This window comes from Leguminivora glycinivorella, chromosome 4 (assembly GCF_023078275.1).
Source record: "Leguminivora glycinivorella isolate SPB_JAAS2020 chromosome 4, LegGlyc_1.1, whole genome shotgun sequence".
Lineage (NCBI taxonomy): Eukaryota > Metazoa > Arthropoda > Insecta > Lepidoptera > Tortricidae > Leguminivora > Leguminivora glycinivorella.
In genome coordinates, this window is record NC_062974.1 from 11,338,033 (window position 1) to 11,362,399 (window position 24,367).

Consider the following 24,367-nt stretch of genomic DNA (forward strand, 5'->3'; position numbering starts at 1 on the left):
TAGGTACAAGATTGGCAAAAAATGCTGCTTGTAATTTATTTATAAGCAATATTTCTTTCTGCATGAGGTTTTTTACAGATGTTTTATAGGTAAGCTGAATTGTTAACTAATTAATTAGACTATCCGCATAAAATTGTTAAACTGCCCCGCCGCATTTCCTCTCTCATTATTACATATACTCCTCACAACACAATTTTATTCACAAATTATAAGATTTCATTCAGATTTAAAATAAAAATTAATCTAAACGTAAATAAACAGCACATGTTTTCGTAAAACCAAAATAATAAGTCACTATATTCAGAGGGTGAGTGATAAATTTGACCTTTTTCCTTTTCGGCCAATTTAATAACAATTGGGGTTCAGCGTCGAGGGACTTTTATTTAACAATTTAACCCACTTAGTTTGTAAATAAAATAATTCGCTTACTTAGAGAAAGTATTTTGTCTGAGACACTCTTTGTTTCAATGAATGTACCTATCTCTTATTTGAATGGGTTGGTATTCTTTGTCAGTCAGACTATGCTCTATACTATACCAACGAGGAAGCTTTTAAAAGCTATACTGATAGTGATAGTTTACTGGGACCATTGTGAAAAAAATCGCACGGGCATTGTCCGAATGGCTGAAGGCGGGGTCAGGCAGGAGTCGCACAACGGTTAGCTCGAAGCGGTATTTTTGTGTCAATGATCTTGCTTCTTAAGAAATTTCCATACAAATAGCTCTCACGAATTTTCATTTGCAGCGAGGCATGTGTAAATTAATTGTTTGTTTGTACACCTATAATGGTCGCTTTTGCTATAAAACACGTAAACACATAAGTAGGTATTATGAAAATCTATACAGGAAATATATTCAGTGTTTATGCTGAAGCATCTGCCTGGTGGTCGCACGGTAACCGTTTATCAAGACAAATGACGCGATAACCTGACCCTACCCACATCGCAACCACAGATAGGTATTCAAATTTAAGTTGTTTATGCCCTTACGGCGGCAAGGAGTTTTCAGTTTCCTCGTTTGTTTTCATAGCACGTATGTTGTTGCTTACTAATCAGATGTGAAAGTGACATACTTACTTTGCAAATATAATTAGAAGGCGGAAAAGCTCATACAAGATCTGTTTGTGTCGTAATATTCGAAGCACCATAAGTTCTATACACTACACATACCTATTAAAAAAAATTGTCGGCTAATGGTGAAATTTAAACTAATTGAAATAACATGTCATTTAAGTTTGGCAACAATTTTAAAGATGCTGAATTCCAAACCTGTTCCATGAAGCTCCGGCCCCGACCGTCGTGGGACATTAATTTTGTCTGCTAATTCCACCTATGTGGGAACCGTCATCCACCGACATGGCGAGCATTATTAAATTACCAGGCTCAACGTTTTTGCCGCTGTTGTTCTGCTCGCTCGGAACACCCATGTTCGAATAGAGCACGAGATAAACACACGTTCGTTTATCTGCATCCCCAATACTTATCTATGTATATTGAATCGCCAGCGGAACGTGCACCGACTGCACATCCATTCCGATTTATGCATGTTGCCTTTTTCTTTTCGACCCTCGTTAATCGTCACGACTTGGATAATTTAAAAATTTGCAGCAAACTACAATGCTGTTATTTTTTTGTTAATAAATAGAAATTCTCATATGTATGTTACATTATCTTTATATTTTATATTCTGTACACGACACAAGAAGCTACTTACAAATTAATAAAACAATCATTTTTTATGATTAGGTATTAACAGCACCTACTACAGAAGCGACCTTAACTTTCTGATCTATTAGTTTGTTGCATTAATCAAGAAACAAGGTTATTTATTTTATTCTGGATAACTTAAGCATCTTCTTTTGGCTCGACTGCTTACTTCCATTGACTTCGATTACTTGCATGTCTTTAGCAGGTAACATACGCAAGTGGTTTAATTAACAATATTCACACAATTCGATTACACTAGAGCAAGATTACGTAAAAGGAGCACAACATTCCGTTTAAATATCAGCAAGCTCAAGCCATGTTGAGCGCAAAAACGAGTAAAAAGTACAAATCGTGTCGGCATTTAGTTGTCGTAACGCGGAGTTACGTGGAGAGGTTCGCCTTGCACTTGGGCCGGTGCGATCTTCAGTGCAATAGCCGCGGCCGGCTCCCGCGCGCCTTCGCTTACTCTTACCTTACCAGCCACTCACTTCGGCGGGACTTGTATAAATGTGATCTCTGATACCACGTAACTGATAGGTACGCATAGCCAGGCCACAGGTGTTGGCTGAGGCAAGGTTTCTGTAAGGGACAGAAATAGAATCCCAGACCGGCCTAGCAAGAGCACCGAGAATCGGGTCAACCTATACTAGTTCGTAAACCGCCCACAATTTAAACGTGCAATTTGAATCACTGAGCCACACTGAGTCGTAATTTAACGGATTATAAATCCAATTATGCAGTCTAGTTGGTAAAATTTAGTAAATACTTGGGTAACATAGTAAGTACCCCCTCTTGTCAGTCTTTCTTCGTTCGTTCTTTGAAATTAATTAATCACTCAAGAAAACTCAAAACAACTTGTAAAATTTCAAGATCAAGATCCTAGAGAAAAATCCGAAACGGTCCAGTTGTGTTCGAGAAATCGGAAAGCACAAAAAAGAACTTCCATTTTTGGAAACCGGTTAGAAAAGTTTTTATTAATTAATCTTTAATTAATCACGGTCTGTAAACTAGAATCAAAAACTAAACAATGAAAATCAAGTTCAGTTTCAATACAAAACTATTAGAAGTGTCTATGTTAAGTTATATACAACCGTACGAGTAGGACAGTAGGATAAGTTGGTAGGTATCACTGACAGTCGGAAATAATAAATCTGTCTGCATTTACGAGAATGGAAGATAAGTTGGTAATAAAAATAAAACAACTTAGTCGAAGTTGTAAATCTAAATACCTGCGATGTACATGTCACATTAATTGTACTTAGACCGCCAGGGTAAAGCTTAATTGGCTCTACGACGCTGACGCCGTATAGTTTTCCTCCATTTTGTAAAAGAAACCATTGAACTTTCTCTACTGAACTTATGAATCTAGGCAAAATAAAACTAGATCTTCCCGGTATTGTTGAGAATTCGAATATTCTTTATTTATTACACCCTTCAGACGAAGTTTACTTAAACTTAATAGTTTTATTTGAAGCCAAACCGGGTGTAACTAGGACTACCTGACAACCTGTCCTGCAGCATCCCGGCTATTTATAGTATTTATACCGCGGGGCTCGACTGGAGTCTAATTAAAACCTTCATCTCCACAGCATTAAACTGCAAGCCAACTCTTGCGATGATAAACTAAGATATTCTACGCTTAGCAAGAAAACTACGTCCCATATTTTCTAAAAATCATTTTCTTTTCATAAGTACCTCTATTTATGTAGATTTTTTTTGGTAGAAGTTTCTGACTTAAATAGTCAGTTTATAAATATTAGTCAGTTTGTAAATTAGGATAGTAAATGAAACATTAACGACATCCAAAGACAATTAATAATAAAACTATAACTATTTGTTACCGTCTTACCGTCGTATTTACAATTTACAAAATATAATATTTAGGAGTGAGACAATAGACTAATACATATAAGGAAAGTAGACTCGGCGAGTAGGTCACTGGGTCCAGGCGGTCACCTTTCTCCTCGGCTGTTGGGGTAACAAAAAATATATTTTCCAGATGGTTTCGTGACACCTACTGTTTATTTCATTTGCAGTAGAAAGTAAAAAGAAAGTGTTTTGTTACAATAAGTAAATGAATTTCAATTGTGGTTTTATTTGTAAGGGTTTTATGAATAATTGCGTAATGATTTATTAAAAAAAAAAAACATTAGTCGCTAAAAATAATAAATATTGAGTTGTTCAAGTTAATTTGTTTGCTTATTACTACATTATGAATACAATTCTAATATTTTCCTTATCGATGAAAAAACTCGAAAAATTTACTACCCATCCGTAGTAAATTTGGGATGTTACAAAATTTTAGTGCATTGTGGCACGACAGAATTTCGGCGGCGGCGGTCCACAAAAGTGGTAACAAGTGAAAGGATTCTATAGTTGAACCACGAGCGAAGCGAGTGGTTCGAGAATAGAATCCTGAACTTGCGAGTTTTTTAACACACGAGAAGTAAAATACATTTGCACCCGAGTGTAACACAAAACTTTTCCCCTCACTATAGCGAGGAAACTACAATGCAAAAAATGCGTTTATCACTGCTTCCAAGTAGTTCCACAGGTGGTAAATCATCTTTATTACTAGATTCACCTAATTTTATCAATTTTAAAGCAGTTAATTTGACTTTATTCAAGGTCAAATTACTTTACCCACTAGTGGATAAAATGCGTTTTTACCCGCTGGTATTAAAGGACAAAACACGTGTTTCCGAGCTAGTGAGGGGAAAACATATTTTTCATCACACCCGCACTTTAAATGTGCTATTGTATGCAGGCGGAGCGTGAGTTATAGAAAAATCGTTCTCCCAAGGGAATAATGAAATTTCTAGTACCGTACTTAACTTTTTTACATCTATTTACATATTTTTTACATTGCGAGTGTGATGAAAAACATTGTGTGTAACTCGGGGAGTATGAATATTACTAACTCGAGTCTTTAAATCGCTCCGGCAAGCCGTCGCGATTTAACTTACTCTCGTTAGTAATATTCAACTTCCTCCCCTTGTTGCACAATGTACTACTACTATAGGCAAATCCCCGCACCGAGTGACCCGCAATACAAGAGTTCGTTGCTCGCCGACGCGGCCACACTCCGTCATGCTGATTAACAGTTCCACAAACCTCTTGAAATGTTATTATTACTATGTATAATAATGTCATACCTCATACTTACACACATACATTAAATATGCGTAGGTACTTACTTACCTACATATAATGTAAGCGTATTTGGTTGAAGAGAAACGACTAAAACGACGATGATACCTAAATTATTTTTATTTCTTCTTCTTCCGATCAGGCCCTGCAGTAGCCGAATGGCATTTCTACGTCGCGAAACGAAAACGAATCGCCGCGAAAGGTAGTCTGGCTCTGTCACGCCAATACGCAAGAGCGATAAGAATTATCTTTCCCTCTCTTTATGCCAAAAAGTTTGAGACTAATAAAAAAATTGTCTGATTGATCTTGTGAAATAGTCAGTTCACTTAACATCCATTATACATATATAAATTGTATGTACCTATAAAACTGAGACTTAACATACTTTTTATGTTAATGGATGATTATTATCCTCGATCTTTATTGCGAATTTTTACGAAGTTTTAGTACGAAACTATGCCAGTTATTTACTTAATTGCAACATTTACGCGAAGCGGCCATTAACATTTTATAAACAAACAAAGCATTTATTACGAATTTTATAACATAGTACTTGGACTTTTCGACCCTTGCCACCGTAATCGATGGCCGAGCGGTTTAGGCATCCGTCCGGTAGATGGAGGGGCTCGAATCCAGCTCGGTAGCTCGGTACACTTGGATGCCTTGGTCACTTTTTCTTTGTAAATATATGACATATATTTCAGTTTGTATAGGTAGGTACTGGCATTTCTAACAGTTCATATTATGCTTATTATGGGATCATGAATAAAACCATAATAGTTGTAGGCACAAAGAGGTTACCAAGGTTGCTGAGATTACCTCCTAGACAAGTTGTGAGAAGACTATGTAATTATGCATAATTCTTGAACAATGCGATACCGATTAATTAGACTTAAATGGTAACACAAATGATTATCTTATGGTGAGGAGCTGCCCTCCGGTTGTACACGTGCACTTGTTATTGTGAGTAATCACGGGTTAACATTTTTAGGGTTCCGTAGCCAAAATGGCAAAAACGGAACCCTTATAGTTTCGTCATGTCCGTCTGTCCGTCTGTCCGTCTGTCCGTCTGTCCGTCTGTCACAGCCGATTTACTCGGAAACTATAAGTACTACAGTGATGAAATTTGATGGGAATATGTGTTGTATGAACCGCTACAAAATTATGACACTAAATAGTAAAAAAAAAAAGAATTGGGGGTGGGGCCCCCCATACATGTAACTGAGGGATGAAAATTTTTTTTCGATGTACATACCCGTGTGGGGTATCAATGGAAAGGTCTTTTAAAATGATATAAAGTTTTCTTGAACGGTTTTTGAGATATCAGCTCTCAAAGTCGTAAAAAGTATGTCCCCCCCCCCTCTATTTTTATTACGGGGTATAAAATTCTAAAAAAAATAGAGGTGAGATCATCTTTGATTTTTGGTTTGATAATATCTTATAGTTTTTGAGATAGGTTGAGACTTGGAGACTAGATCATCTGAATAATATCAGAGAGACTTTGATTCATTGCTGGGTTATAATTGGTGCTCAGTTGATTACGAATAAATTAATTTAAAAATTTAATATCTATTGTTAGGTTTTCGTTTACATGAGTAAGTATAAGGTACTTAATGGGATTATTTGTTCATTGTATAAATTATATTATACTTAATAAGTTAAAGCTTTTCATAAGTACCATTTCTAAAAGCATAGATTATTTTAAATAAAATGTAAAACATTTCAATACCATTCCCTTCACAAAATCCAAGAAAAGTGTCAACAAATAGTCTTAACCAAGTCATAACATTTTTTCAATAGGTACCTAATTAGGTAAGGTGCATTAGGGTAATTCCGAATGACAAAAATGCTCTGATAATTCCGAAAGGGGAATCTTGACATGATAGAAATAATGGTGATTTTTATGCGACTTTCGTAATTAGACGACTTTTTGAATTACCCTAATGCACCTTACGTGTTTTGAAACCCAAACCACAGTATAATAAAGAGTACTATCGTACAGTATGGCCACTTCCGCTCCCCGCTGAAAGTGCCGCCCACCCCCTCTCGGTTACCTCACAGTTACCGCCTGTCAGAAACGCGAACAGTCGACCTGTCATATCTCACTCATACAAGCACGATATGCGTTCACCTACACGAGCTTAGAATGTGTGCTAGGAACGCGTCTCTTTCATATATTTGATCGCTAGTGTCCAAGATGTGCCCAAACCCAAATGACGCCATCCTTGAAAAATTCGGCCGTGATCATGACCTCAATCTTTTGAATTGAAGACATTTGTCGTTTATACGGCACTTTATCGGAAATCGTATCCTTTAGCGAAATACATCCGCGAGGTATGACACGTTCACGCATTGCACACATCCGGAGGCGGCATTTCAACATAATATGCTGCCTATTGTGGAATCGTTAAACTCAAGAAGACTAAGCCCAAATAGAATAGCGCCTCTAAGTGGTTATGAATAATTTGCTACAATTGTGCACTGGTGTAAAATACTAAGTTTAGTTTAAATTATCATTGAAACGACGAATACCTAGAGTGGACCGAATGAACTCTGTGTTCGTAGCCGAATGGCACAGACGCTCACGAAACGCTTACGAAACGAAACGCTCGTAGATATCTATCTCTATCGCTCTTGCGTATTGGCGTGACAGAGCCAGACTACCTTTCGCGGCGTTTCGTTTTCGTTTCGCGTCGCAAAAATGTCATTCGGCTACTGCACCAGCACAGAATTTGCAGTGACCAAGTAGAAGTGTCACAGTGCCAAGTTAAAGATATTTTGTCATTTTAGTCTCTAACTGTACATACATTTTAAAGGAAATGCAAATTAAAAAGTCATTCGTTTTTGGAATAATAAAACAGATTTATAAGTATTGTATCAATTAAAAGTAGGTACCGTATCCATTTTATAGTCACATTGTAGTTCCACAAAATGAATTCACAAAATCTCCATAAAGAGGGCCCAAAAAAGAAGTAACACGACGGGCAGACGGCTTCGGCACAGGGTAACTGACCGAGTCCTTGACCCAGAGCCGTGGTCACGGCCCACTCGCCTCTAAACAGACCTATAACTATAATGAGGTTTATAATCATGTTTTGGACGTGATTCGTGCGTGGGTGTCTCGCGGTAACCATAAAAAGAAGACTGCAGGAGAAAGTTGAAGAGATAGTCTTTGTTATAAGGCGTTGTAAAATGTAGATACTCAATTGTATTTATGCTATAGGTTAGTTTTGTTTACGTTGGATAGGATCTCTATTTACGGGACAAGCACAGTGACGGAGAGAATAACGGTAAAAATGCATAGTTGAGATCACAGTTTACTATAAGGTGCTGACACTTTTAAGAAAGTACTTGGTGATGGCGTAAACTACTTTCGCTTAGAGTGTTAGAGTCCATGCATGCAGAAATTATATCGGTGATGAAGACAACAAGGCTTGGACAACTTTTTGAGAAGTTTTTTTTTTTACTTTAAATGTCTTATGTATGTAATTCTTTTATTCTTACTAGTACATATATGATAATTAAGTACATATACATTTACCTACATATAAATGTATTTGTACAAATTCAATCTGTTTCGCTCTCTCGCATTCCCTTTTTTATAGGTAGGTATATATAGTTCCATCGCTCTTGCGTATCAATGGCGCGACAGAGCTAGAGCTAGACTATCTTTCTGCGGCGTTTCGGTGGCGTTTCGCGTCACGGAAGCCAGTGTGCGTAGCCGAATGCACAAACGCTCACGATAATATCTCTTTCGTGGCTATCTATCTCCTATCGCTCTTGCGTATTGGCGCGACAGAACCAGACTACATTTCTGCGGCGTTTCGGTGGCGTTTCGCGTCGCAGAAATGCCATTCGGATACGGGGCCAGAACAGAAATGCCATTCGGCTACGGGGTCTGTAATTCGGCGTAAAGATAAACTTCTATTCTAAGTAGTTTTTATTCAAAATGCCTTTCATACAAGTTCTGTTCCACTCATTTTTAACGCTGTTATTCAATTATCATTTAGGTATTATTAATATATATTTCTAACAGTATCTTCGACAATCATTATATCAACCACTTATAAAAATTCTTATATAAGCTACGTTAATAAGTTTTCTATTATGATCAGACAACGGTGCCTCGAGTATGGTATGGAAAAATGATTGCCTCTCGGTCCGCCACGCCTTGTACTCCTCATTTATTGAGATAGTTAATTGTCATTCTGTATAGCTCGTTAGGGTCCTTATTTGTAATAAATAATAATGATGATGGCCTTAGCGTCTATTTCAGACGATTTATGGTCCAATGTCCAAGAAACATCGCTTTTGGTGGCTAATAGTTATTTGTTTTACAAGGGGGCAAAGTTGTATTTTAACGCCGAGTGTGGAATTGAAAAACGAGCAAGTGAAAGGATTCTATAGTTGAACCACGAGCGAAGCGAGTAGTTCGAGAATAGAATCCTGAATTTGCGAGTTTTTTAACACACGAGAAGTAAAATACATTTGCACCGGAGTGTAACACAAAACTTTTCCCCTCACTATAGCGAGGAAACTACAACGCAAAAAATGCGTTTATCACTGCTTTCAGTAGTTCCACAGGTGGTAAATCATCTTTATTACTAGATTCACCTACTTTTATCAATTTTAAAGCAGTTAATTTAACTTTATTCAAGGTCAACTTACTTTACCCACTAGTGGATAAAAAGCGTTTTTACCCGCTGGTATTAAAGGACAAAACACGTGTTTACGAGCTAGTGAGGGGAAAACAGACTTATGCGAGAGCTACACACTTTGCCACAAATAATAATATACCTGTGATAATTTGATTCCCTCGATAGTTATACAGTTATCATACAGACATCGGATTCCGTGGGGCGAAACTTCTTGACAGCTAGGGACTTCCTATATCGATAAACTCATTTATCGATACTAGTTCTATATACTAGTGACCGCCCCCAATATTGTGTGTTTTTTGTAACTATTGTTCTGAAGACCAGTATGAAATTCATTCATAGCGTCTAAAATAAATAGCGTCGAAATAAATTGTGACGAGTAAACTTTTAAAAACGTTTTCAAAAAAAGAAGAAGAAAATTGAGTTCTTATTTTATTATATATATATATATTTTTTTTATACTACGTCGGTGGCAAACAAGCATACGGTCCGGTGCGGTGGAAAGCGGTTACCGTAACCTATGGACGCCTGCAACTCAAAAAGTGTCACATGCGCATACTCTTTTACAAAAAAAAAAAATATAAGCAAACCTTTGTGTGATCACTAGTATTTAGAACTAGTATCGATAAATGAGTTTATCGATATAGGAAGTCCCTAGCTGTCAAGAAGTTTCGCCCCACGGAATCCGATGTCTGGATTTATCAATATAATTCTTCAAAGTTGGTAGGTACTAGGTAGTAAGACCTCTAGTATGTGTTGTTAGATTTTAATATGTCAATGATTTTATTATAGTGGCTGATTTGTAAAAGTTCCCTATTTTTAATCCAGAACAAACATATTAAGTATAAATATTACGTATTTCACCTCAGACGTAACAATTAATTATTTCATATCCAAACTTGGTTAAATAATTAATACCTATAGAGTCACCTTCTTTGACAAGTTTATATTTTAAAGCTTGACTTTCTCAGTACTCACAAGGTTGCCAATAGATAAGGGTACGTATTCATCGTACATGTAGTGGGTCTGCAGTTCGTTTTCCTCGTTAGTTTGGCACATTCGTTAGAGTTAATCGTATCACGCAGTGTCACTCGTGCCGGACCGTTACACGACACACTCGTGCCCGGCGAGCACTCCACTCCACACTAGCCGTGCTACCATACGATTAGACGACTCTGTCACTTTCACACCTCATGTATCCGAAAGGGACATCACCTACATCGAGAAATACCTACATATGTGGCGTCGATGTGACGTAATCAGAAGTCACGTACGATTATGAGTTGAAAAGAAATAGCCTTTGATACATTTCTGGTATCAGGTGGTATCGAAGTTAATCTAATCGAGATGATGAGCCGCTTCGGTGCGGTTGTTGTCCATAAAATTGAGGTGATTGGTAATGTGTCGAAGGAATGCCACTCTATCTGCGCGTCGCCGCTGCAATCAGCGCTATCTTCAGTCATACATTCCATACTTAGATAGCATCCGCATTGTGAGTTGACTTCCAATACGTACCTACATCCATAACAAACTTCAATTTATTTTCGGGTTGGAAACTGTTCTTCAAACTATATTATTCTCACGTTATTTTTGTCATACAACATACAGGATGTCCCAAAAGTACCACGCCATAGTAACACCTGAGGTAGGGGTAGGGCAACTCAAGAGGAACCTAACCAGTCTAACATGATCTCAGTGAATTATTAACCGTTTTCCAGTAATTTCCAAAATAAGATAATTTTAAATCGTCTTTCTTTAGTACTAGCATTGAATTGGAATCCTCTAGATGTTAGTTCTTTGTGTGTATGTGTATATTTACATATATACCGCGACGTAGTCTAATAAGTCACACGAAACATAAAAAAATTAAGTCTTATTGAAGTATTAAAAATGCTTCTAGAGTAGGTATTGAGTTCTTAGACCCATTGGTAACATACATCAGTCAGTCATTGACATCTCAGCACATCCAGTGCTTAGTCATCTAGTAATCTGCGCCGCTGCGGTCCCACACTTCGTCGATATTTTACTCCTATAAAATGCGGGTGTATTGTTCACGGATGCTCAGTAAGTAACTGGCGCGCGTTATATTGCAGTGTTCATCATTATAAGTACAATTTATATTACAGATTGATGTCGGGAGGAGTACTGATTGATACTTATTACTTTGGCATTTACTCGTATGTCTTGATACACTTGTCGACCGGTCTGGCTCAGTCGGTATTGACCCTGCCTGCTGAGCCGCGGTCCTGGGTTCGAATCCCGGTAAGGGCATTTTTTTTTTAATATAGGACATTCTTACACAGATTGACTGAGGCCCACGGTAAGCTCAAGAAGGCTTGTGTTGTGGGTACTCAGACAACGATATATATAATAAACATCAATGACTCAGGAACAAATATCTGTGCTCATCACACAAATAAATGCCCTTACCGGGATTCGAACCCGGAACCGCGGCGCAGCAGGCAGGGTCACTACCGACTGCGCCAGACCGGTTGTCTGCATTTATTTGTGTGATGAGCACATATATTTGTTCCCGAGTCATGGACGTTTTCTTTGTTTATAAGTATTTGTATATAGGCTACTTGACCCTTTTTCAAAATATGTCTTATATTATTAATTACTGTCTAATTAAACGAAAAAAAATAGAACCATATTTTATTACGACTTAAAAACCCGCAAAAAAATTATTTAAAGTTTACTTTTACGTGATCAGGCAAAAACAACATCAGCCATATTAATCTATAGAATATCTATGACATGACGTCAGTATATTTAGAAAAAATATTTCACATTGTCACACCCGTCAATGACTATGAATTTTAATACAATAGAGGTTGCTTCTATGGAGATCAGATTACTACCTCTAATTTCCATAGTTGATCTGAATTATGTGACGTCACTCCATTGGCCAACACCGTTTTCGGAGTCCATAATTGGACGGTGTTATGGAATAGCGAACTAAGCGCCAAAATCCGAAAAAAAGTTATGAATGCAGTTCGGATATAAATGTGATAATGTATAGTATTGACTATTTCCTTGTTGAAAAATCATGCTTACAGCCTTATTTTAAGGGGTAGAATCAAACGACACGTTAAAATTTGTATGGCCCTGTGTACTAAGTCGTTACGTAAAAACGAATTGAACGCCAAATTTACTTTTACAAATTATAATAAGCGTATATTCTAAATCGCAAAATCGAGTTAAACGCCATAAAAATGTTATTAATTCGTTTTGGTTTAAAGTTTTGCTGATTTATAAACGCAATATCGATTTAACCGCCCTAATAGTGTCGTTTAATTCGTTGTTACATATTTGAAATTGCAGGATATTTCGCTTATTGAGAACTAAGTATCAAGAGGTTTTGTTATATCATAATATCTTATGTGTGTAATCTTGGCTAGTACTAATGAATTATTATTAGTTAAAATGCCAATTTTGCCATATATGCTGATTTTTTTGACATTTATTAAAAAAAGTTGATTGGAGAACAAAACTAAATTGTTAGACGGATTAGTCCTAATCATTGTGGAGGAAAACATTGTTGTTGATTTATTTACAATAGCACTATTTACTCAAATATATGGAATTTTATTTTATTCCAGTATTCACTTTACCTCTAAAAATTTGCATTAAAGAACCAACCGACAAAATATGTCTCATAGTACGCTACGGCGAAATAAATTAACCTCATCCCAGTATTAGTTCAATAAAGAATCAAGCGGAAAAACGTTAATAACTTCGAAACTTAAATAGGTATGGTGTTATTTTTTTTATCTATTTAAATTATGAACACTTTTATAGGTTCAATGTCAAAATTAACTTTTTTATTTTATAAATGAACTTACAACAACTGATTCAAATTTCAAATCTTTCTAGCTCATTTTCTCGATTTCAACTAACTGTCGCTTGATCGCTTATTCCATAACACTGTCCAATTAAAAAAAAACCGGCCAAGAGCGTGTCGGGCCACGCTCAGTGTAGGGTTCCGTAGTTTTACGTATTTTTCTCAAAAACTACTGAACCTATCAAGTTCAAAACAATTTTCCTAGAAAGTCTTTATAAAGTTCTACTTTTGTGATTTTTTTCATATTTTTTAAACATATGGTTCAAAAGTTAGAGGGGGGGGGACGCACTTTTTTTACCTTTAGGAGCGATTATTTCCGAAAATATTAATATCATCAAAAAACGATCTTAGTAAACCCTTATTCATTTTTAAATACCTATCCAACAATATATCACACGTTGGGGTTGAAATTAAAAAAAATATCAGCCCCCACTTTACATGTAGGGGGGGTACCCTAATAAAACATTTTTTTCCATTTTTTATTTTTGCACTTTGTTGGCGTGATTAATATACATATTGGTACCAAATTTCAGCTTTCTAGTGTTAACGGTTACTGAGATTATCCGCGGACGGACGGACGGACGGACGGACGGACGGACGGACGGACGGACGGACGGGACAGACAGACATGGCGAAACTATAAGGGTTCCTAGTTGACTACGGAACCCTAAAAACATACACACATGTTTAAATAAAAATACGCAGTCATCACGCACTTTTAATACCCGCAAGCTATAAATATTTATTTCTTAAGTCAAATACTACAGAAAACAATAACTTGATGTGCTAAATTCGATACGAGTCTAGTAGCCTATTATATATATCGTTGTCCGAGTACCCACAATACAAGCCTTCTTGAGCTTACCGTGGGGCTCAGTCAGTCTGTGTAAGAATGTCTTATAATATTATTTATTTATTACACTACAACAGACTATAGATCTGATACCTATTCAATACAGACAAAAGCCTAAAAAATATGCAAAAAGTATTTTTTAGGTACTTTATTAAGCCAATGAAACAAGAGTAAGCTCATACCGTTCGTTAAAATTCAATTAAGGTTTCATACGTGATTCAATATTTATTAATAAACATTTTTTGTTTTAATCAACCGCTTCCTATAGCTCGAATCTCAAATTGTATGTAGAGATTAGCCTTGATTCAGTTCAAAGCCTCGACTCCAGCTGTGGTGTCCGTGATTTTTTATGATATATTAGAGACGTTTAGGTTCACACGTCAAGTTTTTGCCACCTTGTTTGATGGTATGTAGGCTATATTCACGGACGCGAGCTATTACGTCGAGATTACAGTCTTTATTGCGAGATCCTTGGGCCGCCATGAATGCCATGATTCATGCTCCACACAGCACGCCGCTGGCTGGTGGATTTTTTGTTTATTTGTTATAAAAACACTGCAAATTGCCAGTGTATGAGATATCTTCATATTTTTTATTCTTACATTTTAATTAATAAAATAGATTTGTGATGAACTTATGTCTAACAGCAAAAGTTTGAAAAGTATTTATGTCGGTTTCCTATTATCAAGGATAATTTAAATAGGATTTACAAACTTCATACTAAGAATCGTAGGTACCTCGATTTTTTTGCGCCACCTATTAAATTACTATCAGAACTACATGTAATATCATGATATTTAAATAAAGAAATATGTAATTTGTTCTAATAAAAAATAAAAACGCTCAAAAATATTTGGGGAAAATATAATTTTGGCCACTTCCAAGCTGCGAAACAGCGCCATCTAGTTTTAATCCTATAAAGCCCATACATTTCAGGGGTAAGGTTTTTTATATGAGCTTTATCAGTCCCGTATTATATTGTTCTTGCCTATTATGTAGGTAGGTATAGCGTTTTCGGGCCTGAAATAAATTAACACCTCAGATTACACCTATACCTACAGGTACCTATATTATATTATTTAAATAATACCTTGTGAGCTGCTCATGATCTCTGATTAAAATCTAAATCAATACAATTTTTTTAGATGCTTAGCTCCTACTTTGAACGTTAAATATGAGAAGGAACGACGTTATAATAATTTTGGGTTCTACTACTTCTACTTTATTATGGTAAACAACCCCCTTAAAACTTTTTGTTTTAGTGTCATCGTAATTGCAGCGGTGCTAACCGGTGTAACATTGAAGGATTTCTAACAAAAAAGTCTTCCTGCATTATGTACAATAGGCACATAATAAGCTTTATTACCCACAATCTGCCGCGAGCCCCGCGATGTCTGCCTGTCCGTCTGTTCGAACAAGTGGGTGCAAAATCTCAGGCCGTTGTTACCGAGAGACTTGTTACGTAATTGAGGATCATTAAAACAAGGAGAATGAGGTAAAATAAACGTCAACGAGGACACTGACGACTACTACTGCGCACTGCGCAACCCATTATGCGGGCATTATTATAATTTTTGCATTATACAATGGCATTCGCTAATAATTAATAATACCCAGTAATAAGCTTATTATTGTGTTTAAGGAGGTAATCAAGCGTAATTAATAATACTCACGATTGTATCGGCACATGAAGACACGTCTGTATGGCGTCCTCTCGACTCGACGCATCCTCATCAATGTTACCATGACTAACAAATTAGTTCCCGTGTTTAAACTATTGGCGTCATGCAGCCATGACCTGCACACGCCGGTGAGGAACCTTGCCCAGCAATTATCTCAACAAATATTTATTAATTGCCCAAAACTGACCAGCACCGCACGCATACGTCGCATTGTTCATTGATTGTTTTAATCAATCTTCTAATTGAGGTGGTTACGCATTCATGATTTTTTCGGCCGCCGGCAGAGGGCGAACGTTTATTTTGTCATAAGTACTTAATAATTTAAAAAGCACGGGTTTATTTCATTTTCAACCTTTAACATATGTCTAAGTTGATAATAAATCAGTTACTTAAGTGATAAAGATCAACGTTGACAAGTGCCATTTTATTTAATAATAGACTTTCAGAAGATTGTTGTTTTGATTTGAGATGTAGATACGTCAGTGTGATGGGCACATTTGGCAATAATCCGATAATGATTTATCGGTGATCAGTCAGCGTCAGCATCGGGCAGGCGGGCTCGGGTCTCAGCTCAGGGTTGTGAGGTCGCGCCCGCGCAAGGTCGCCCGGTCTCCATGCAGACCATGCACCATGCAGCCCACTTATGCATACAGCATCTTGAAATAGATGCCACAAGGGTAATTGCATACTAATAATCAGCAAGTGCCAGTGTGTTATTATTCATCTATAAAACTGGATATTCTAGTTCATGATCATCTGTTTTGAATGGAATTTATAGCTTAAGAAGTAATCCTAGGTAACTTATAACTTCAGGCACCCTTGAATCAACCCCTAACAAATCGCAATGTGACCGTTACATCATTTTCTTTTAGTTAGGATGAAATATGGTTTACCTACTTACTACAATTACCTAAACAAAATAGACCAGATGAACTCATTTATGTCCGTGCATCTAAGCGTTTAGTGACTAGTAACTGTACAGTAATTAGGTCTAAATGGATTAAGCCAGATGATACTCCATTATTAATCCATTATCTTGGATTAGGTTAGGTATTGGCCTGATGCAGAACCCAGGCTGAACATATCTCAAATTAGTACAGACAGTAGTAGGACATGTCTGGACGAAGGGTTGGAAATAATCTTTTCCCCTCACGAGCTCGGAAAGACGTGTTTTGTCCTTTAATACCAGCGGGTAAAAACGTATTTTATCCACTAGTGGGTAAAGTAATTTGACCTTGAATAAAGTCAAATTAACTGCTTTAAAATTGATAAAAGTAGGTGAATCTAGTAATAAAGATGATTTACCACCTGTAGAACTACTGGAAGCAGTGATTATAAACGCATTTTTTTGCGTTGTAGTTTCCTCGCTATAGTGAGGGGAAAAGTTTTGTGTTACACCAGGGGCGGCTCACTCCGCGATTCCATCGCCGCGCTAAAAGTACGTGCCGGCGGCCGCGAGTTCGCGGCCTAATCAGGGGTGGCGCGCGTTCTCACGGAACGCACGCTCGCACTTTCTATTGTTGCTTTACGTTGCGAGTTTTTCTTAAGGTTCATATGCGATGTCCGCGTGTAGAATGGCTAATAATTCTTAGTTAAATAGACATCATGAATAAAATAGGACACGCTTACTATTGATACAGATCTACTATTGATTAAGTCCCATGGAAAAGTTCAATAAGGCTTGTAATGTTAGGGCTTAAACAAAATTATATAAATACCGTATATATGTACATATACCTAGAAAGTACTCAAGACTTGAAAATATATTATAGTATAACATTTTATCTGAGTATTAATCCATAGGCAACCCTATCGTCCGACGCTGCGCACGTGCGGCTCGTTTCTTTGTTAGAATTTTGTAGGCATTTAAAAAGGCGGTATTTCGTGAACATCAAAGCAGTGGGCCTTCTGTACTTGTACTATTATATATTCTGTGGTTACACTCGGGTGCAAATGTATTTTACTTCTCGTGTGTTAAAAAACTCGCAAGTTCACGATTCTATTCTCGAACCACTCGCTTCGCTCGTGGTTCAACTATAGACTCCAAATAACTATTTTGCGGCTAATAAAGATATTTAACATAGTTAACCTAAGTTTAGAGTATCTAAATAATCATTTGTCCTCAACCTTCCAGTTGGACCTTAGTAGAAAACTGCGTCACGTATAATTTGTCGGTCGCAGCGTTCGTAAATAGCCGTCTATCTATGTAACTCTAGGAGCGGCGTGTCGGTCACCGGTAACCGGACAGCTACGAGTATGCCAGAAATCTTACAAGTGGGCTTATGCTAATCTAAGGTAGAGGTGTAGACGTGACGAAGAAGAACGTCGTAAGGGAAAAACTAATGGTCATTTTCCTATTTCACGCGCTTTCACTAGTGCGAGGAAAGAATTGTATTAATTATAATATGTAGATAGTTATGTGTACCTTCTGTGAGACTTCAAGCATAACTTAATTTTGATATTATACCTTAATTCTGAGAAAAATCCAATTCAAGGTTCTTTATGCTCCAGGTAGTGACTCGCAATATTGCTATGGCTACCAATTTCCATTTTTTTATAAATTGACCCAAATGACATTATTACAAGACAAAACACCTAATAATTATTCCTTACAAAAAAGAAACACCTACCTTATATACACATACTTACATCCCTAAAGTTGTACCTAATACCAATCTAACAGTCGTTGTTATCTTTCATATAAATATCTTACGAGTAGATGACTAATTAATACCTATCAATGTTTATCATTATCACTTAAAGGTTTCCGATTCCCTAATAATTTGTAGTGATCCGCAACAAAACAATGTAGTAAACGACATAAATAAGACATAATAATTCATTTCCCAAAGTAGTACATAATATTTCAAATTACAGAAATAGCTTACGTTACGTTACGATAAATAGTATCTTGTTGGTATTGGCAAGTTGCCCGCCGCGTTCAGCTTATCTGAAGTATTGACAGAGAAAGCGGGATCGAATTATCAAAGAACACTCAACGTCTGATACTTAAATGAGATTTTGATTTGAAAGACCTTGATGTCTTTACTTTTAGTCGTAATACAACAGCCTAATCTCCATAGGTATCATAGCTGGTAGCAATCTAACCATTCCATTTATTTGTGCCTAAATTATATTCATAGAAAATGATGATAGACCTAAACAATGGTTCAAAAGACCTACTTCACACGTATAAATACCTACTATTATGGGGATCTAATGTTGGCATGTTTTAATTTGCAAACCTTGTAGCGACAACCACAATAAGTCGGACGAGCGTTTGTCGGTCATCGCGGGGCAAGTGGGCGTGAAATTAGTACGAGTGCTAAACACTGCACTGTCTGCACTGTACGCTAATGCTAGCTAGCACTCGGGTACGCGTACCTTAAGTGCTAATATCAGGGACAGTAGGTACAATAAGTTATGAAGACTGGGTATCTAAATTCCATTTCTTCTCACAAATACGTTTTTCGTAACATGGGAGTGGGGTAGAATTCTTTCTATTGGTCAGATTTTATGGCGCTGATCCGACTTCACTAATACTTACGTAACTAATACTGGTAATAATACCGCAGAATATACACCGTGTTTATATTTAATTCCGTTAACTTCGGCATATAGTTAGGTCCAATTATAGGAAACAGCTAGAATAGTTTGTTTTTTTTAATTCCTTCGTAACTTTTTTTGGAAAAACACCATACACTTGCGATAGATATTACATCAATTGCTGTTAAGAAACGGGCTTTGTGTGTTGGGTATGAGACTGACATGTCATAGTTTTGACAATAACCTAATGTGAGTTAATTGTAAAGCCCGTTTCTCAACAGCAATTGATGTAACATCTATCGCAGGTGTAGGTATGGTTTTTTTTAGAAAAAAATACGTATTTAAGAAAACTAACTACTTATGCCACTCTCCTATAAAGGATCTAACTTAACTATATGCTGAAGTTAACGAAATTCAATAAAAACACGGTGTATAATAGTACAAGTAATACATGACATAATTATGATGTCTTCACAAATATCTGAGTAAAACCTCTAATATACATACATAGGTACTGTAGTCGTTAAAGTGCCTACAGTTTCATATATTTATTTTATGCACTACATTTGATAACGACTTTAATTCCACGCAAATGAAGTCGCGTGCTAGCGGCTAGCGACAAAAGTGGAACCTTTGACCACTTTGACTATACGAGTACTTTGACCCATATTAATTTAAATATTGATATTACCAGTAGTTACTATTAACTGGTCTCTGCTAAGTAATGACACAGGTATCGATGTTAAGGCATCGTATCATACACATTGGTATGGTACAGCAGCAGGTACCTACCTAGTGCAAGCTCGTCATTAGTTCATTACCGCAGCCACGCCACGGTGGAATGGGACCACGGTCGCCGTGCCGTCTTCTATCGATAAATGATCATTTGTTATCGTATACTCATAGCGCGGGAAATATTTAGCTGATGCGAGCGTCTTAAAAAAATAAATCTATAGGCACATCGCCTAATATTATTGACATCACTTATATGTAGTAATACTTATAGGGGTATTAAGCTATTTGATCTGCTTTTAATTACGTACATATTAAATTATACTTATCCATCTAAAACACAAGAATGAATTCAATATAGATAAGATTTCGTAAACATGGACAAGATTTTGTATAGTAGGTAATAGGTAAGTATGTTATTTTTTCGTTCATAGACATTAGACACTATTCAAAATGTGGACTATTTTGGCACTAGTTATTGGCAGTATTACAACTTATGTAAAGCTTCGCATATAGATGAGATAACGTGAACGCTAAATTCGTCCGCTCTCTCAACGGTTCCATGGTGTAATGGTTAGCACTCTGGACTCTGAATCCAGCGATCCGAGTTCAAATCTCGGTGGAACCTTCATTTTACTTTTTTGATTTTTTGTTTTATTTCATTTAATATTAAACTCGGCCATACATTTTATTTCCAATATTTATAAATATTTTATTTTATAAAATTATTTAAATGTTTTACTACTAACTGTTTTTTTAGGTGGAACCTTCATTTTGCTTTTTTCTTTTTGATTTATTATTAAACCATATACATTTTATTTAAATATTTATTAATAAAATAAAATAAAAATACTGAAATATATTTTACTAAAATATTGACCTGCATTTTTTTTTTCAATAGAAACCGGCTCACTTTACAACAAAGTTTCTGTTTAGTAAGGTAAGTAAGACTGAGACTTAATTGTTATAAGCAATTAAATACGCTTGTAATTGGTCGGGTTCAACGACCTCATTGCGCAACTCGTCATTTAAAGAGAGGTAATTACCCTCTGCTGCGGATGTGCCTGTAGTCGCGAAATTAAATAAGTAATAATATTAATTGCGTTGTCCAAATGAATCGTTGAAGATTGGATGACAAATTCTTCGCAGTTTTGAGATGAAAAATTTGCCATGTTTGAGTAACGCCGTGTCAGCGTGGGCGACGGTCGCGCGACCGTCGCCGTCGCGTCTCATACTTCCATAGCGATAAGGTTTGATTTCGTATGCGTCGCATTGCCGTCGCCCGACCATCGCGCGACCGTCGCCCACGCAAGCCACGGCGTAAGTATGTCTGTAAAGGGTTAACTTATATTAATTTAAGGGCATCATAATTTTACAGACGGAGGGAATCCAACTGCAACTTAAATGAGAACTCACTCCTACTGTGCTCTTTCTGTAAGAAGATGATAAATGTGAAAAGAGGTTAAAATAAAAAGATTTTACAAGATACTGAAACCTCAACATAAAAATACTAAACTACTAGGTACTTACAATTCTTTAAGAATAAGAATTTGACAAATAGGTTTACCTTATATTAAGTTCACGTATTAATACTTAGCAAATAATACATACATATCTGGGCGACCGACCTTCGCTCGGTTCTATTTTAATATATCACATTTTTAGATAAAAAAAAACTCTTATAAATACAAAAACAAAAAAAAAAGACAAAAAACAAAAACTTAATTTCTGGCCGGGATTCGAAACCCTGACACCTACGATCTATCTGCGTTCATTAGACCGACCTCGTACGTCTGAGCTAAGCGGAATCGATGCCATATTTTATGTTTACAAACGCGAAAGAAAAACTCATGAAAACTCGAAAATTCGCGTTTTCCGGGATCTAAGGCTACGCTAGATCGATTTTTCACCCCCGAAAACCCCCACACAACAAATTTCAGCGAAATCGTTAGAGTGGTTTCCGAGATCCTCGGTATATATAAATAAATAAATATACAAGAATTGCTCGTTTAATAGTATAAGATTCTTACTCCCTTCACTATTTATAAGTGCTATCTACATATGTTTTATCATAATACAAATATAAATAAATATAAATATTATATAAGACATTCTTACACAGATTGACTGAGGCTCACGGTAAGCTCAAGAAGACTTGTGTAGTGGGTACTCAGACAACGATATATATAATATACAAATACTTATATACATAGAATGGCGTATGACATCAAATATTTAAGTGCCAAAATGTACAAGGACAAAAAACCGCTTCAATCTCATCATCATTTTCTGCTCCTTCTTTGTATCTCAGGAGTAAGAAACATTTGGCGCGTTTTTACTTTTCTACAAAGCATACTTCACAAGAAGAAATTACCCCGTCTTGTTTGTGGATCATTTCTCCAAGTAGGACTTTCTTCATTCTTGCGTTTGTAAATATGCCAACCCTTTTGTAATGGCCGCCGCTTCCACGGTATAATTACCGGGACCATAAAAACCGCTAGCCAAAATTTTACCTCATCAAAATTCTGTTCATGTTCTTTAAAATGACGTGCTACCTTCACGTAAACATTTTAAACATACGTTTTAATTATAAACTGATATCGAACGTAAAGTTTAGTGCCGAAATTTCGGTGTCTTATCCGTCTTCATAATCTGTTTTGCTCTCGGCTATTTTGGAGTTTCTACTGAAAGAATATTCGCATATCGTGAAGATTACGTAGAAGTATGGCCACCTACGTATTATGAATATTATGATATAACATGACGTAAACAATAATGATAATAACAACGTATTTGAACTAATACGCAACAATTAACGGCTGTAACTTATTGCAATTTACAATATAGGTATTATTTTTAGTACATTAGTCACCTACCTACTTTTTTCCTTCTTAATTTCACTCTAAATAATCCCAACGCCTGTACTAATTATATTAGCAATATTATGTGAATGTGTAAAAATACTCTTATTGAAGCAAGTTTACATCAAGGGAGATACCTACCTACAATACCGTCATAAATCGGAGTAATATAAATAATTCTGTTAATTTTGCTTTTGAAAGAATCGTTTTCTATATGACGCAAAACTTTTATTCGCGTGTTTTAATGAATCCCCGTAGGTACCTATGTATGATGATATTGCACACCCCACTTATTTTCTCATGTTTTATTAAATCATGGTACATCCTCTGACTAAGCAACGTTTCTGATCCAGGCATAGTAGCCAACATGACAATCGTCTAAGAAGTAAGAAGTAAGTATGTTCCGTAACGAACTGCAACTGTCACTGTTGCACTAATATTTATGGAAGAATTATAGAGTCACAAGGCATTTCATAATAAACCACCTGCACCTAGATACTACGTCGATTACATTTGAGTTTCATCGGTTTTGATATACGAGTCACGCGGTAAAACTTGACGGAAGGTAAAAGGTGCGGGTTATTTCGCGGTGCCCGTGGGCAGTTCCCAGCGCAAATGATGTCCGACAAAAGTCCAATGATTTCTACATTGTGTCAAGGCAGTACATGACTTATTGTAGGTATGTCATGCCTTTTGCACTGAAGTGTTTCTCAGCATCTAATCTCACACCAATATTTTAAGTTACGAAAGGAAATATATGCTATATTGTATACCATGATACTTACAACCGACCGACTGGTCTGGCGCAGTCGGTAGTGACCCTGCCTGCTGCGCCGCGGTCCCGGGTTCGAATCCCGGTAAGGGCATTTGTGTGATGAGCACAGATACTTGTTCCCGAGTCATGGATGTCTTCTATGTATATAAGTATTTATATATTATATATATCGTTGTCTGAGTACCCACAACACAAGCCTTCTTGAGCTTACCGTGGGCCTCAGTAAATCTGTGTAAGAATGCCCTATAATATTTATTTATTTTATTTATTTATTTACAGCTTACATGTGCCTAGTCCAAGTGCCTAGCCCAGTCTGGCTGCACAACATTTTTTCGGTGACTATTTCGGACAAAATTTTACAAAGCAATAAAACAAATGTTCAGATCAACCTTTAGATATTTTATGTCAGGAACATAAGTAATACAATAATTGATAGTGTATAAGCGGTCAAAGAGCTCACTAATAGTGGTATTTGTTATCACTGTTATCAGCACTGTGTTTACTCTGTACCTACCTAGGTGTAGGTAGATTCCAATGTATCAAATAACGCCTGCAATTGTT

General features: G+C 36.5%; 1 protein-coding gene and 1 non-coding gene across 3 annotated transcripts in view; both read left to right on the forward strand.

Annotated features, from left to right (window-relative positions):
- The window catches only part of LOC125225345, an 82,216-nt gene that overhangs the window by 45,998 nt on the left and 11,851 nt on the right, over positions 1-24,367 (forward strand). The window lies entirely within an intron of this gene.
- Trnaq-cug lies at positions 20,727-20,798 on the forward strand. Its single transcript has one exon. It is a non-coding gene; the product is annotated as a tRNA-Gln (tRNA).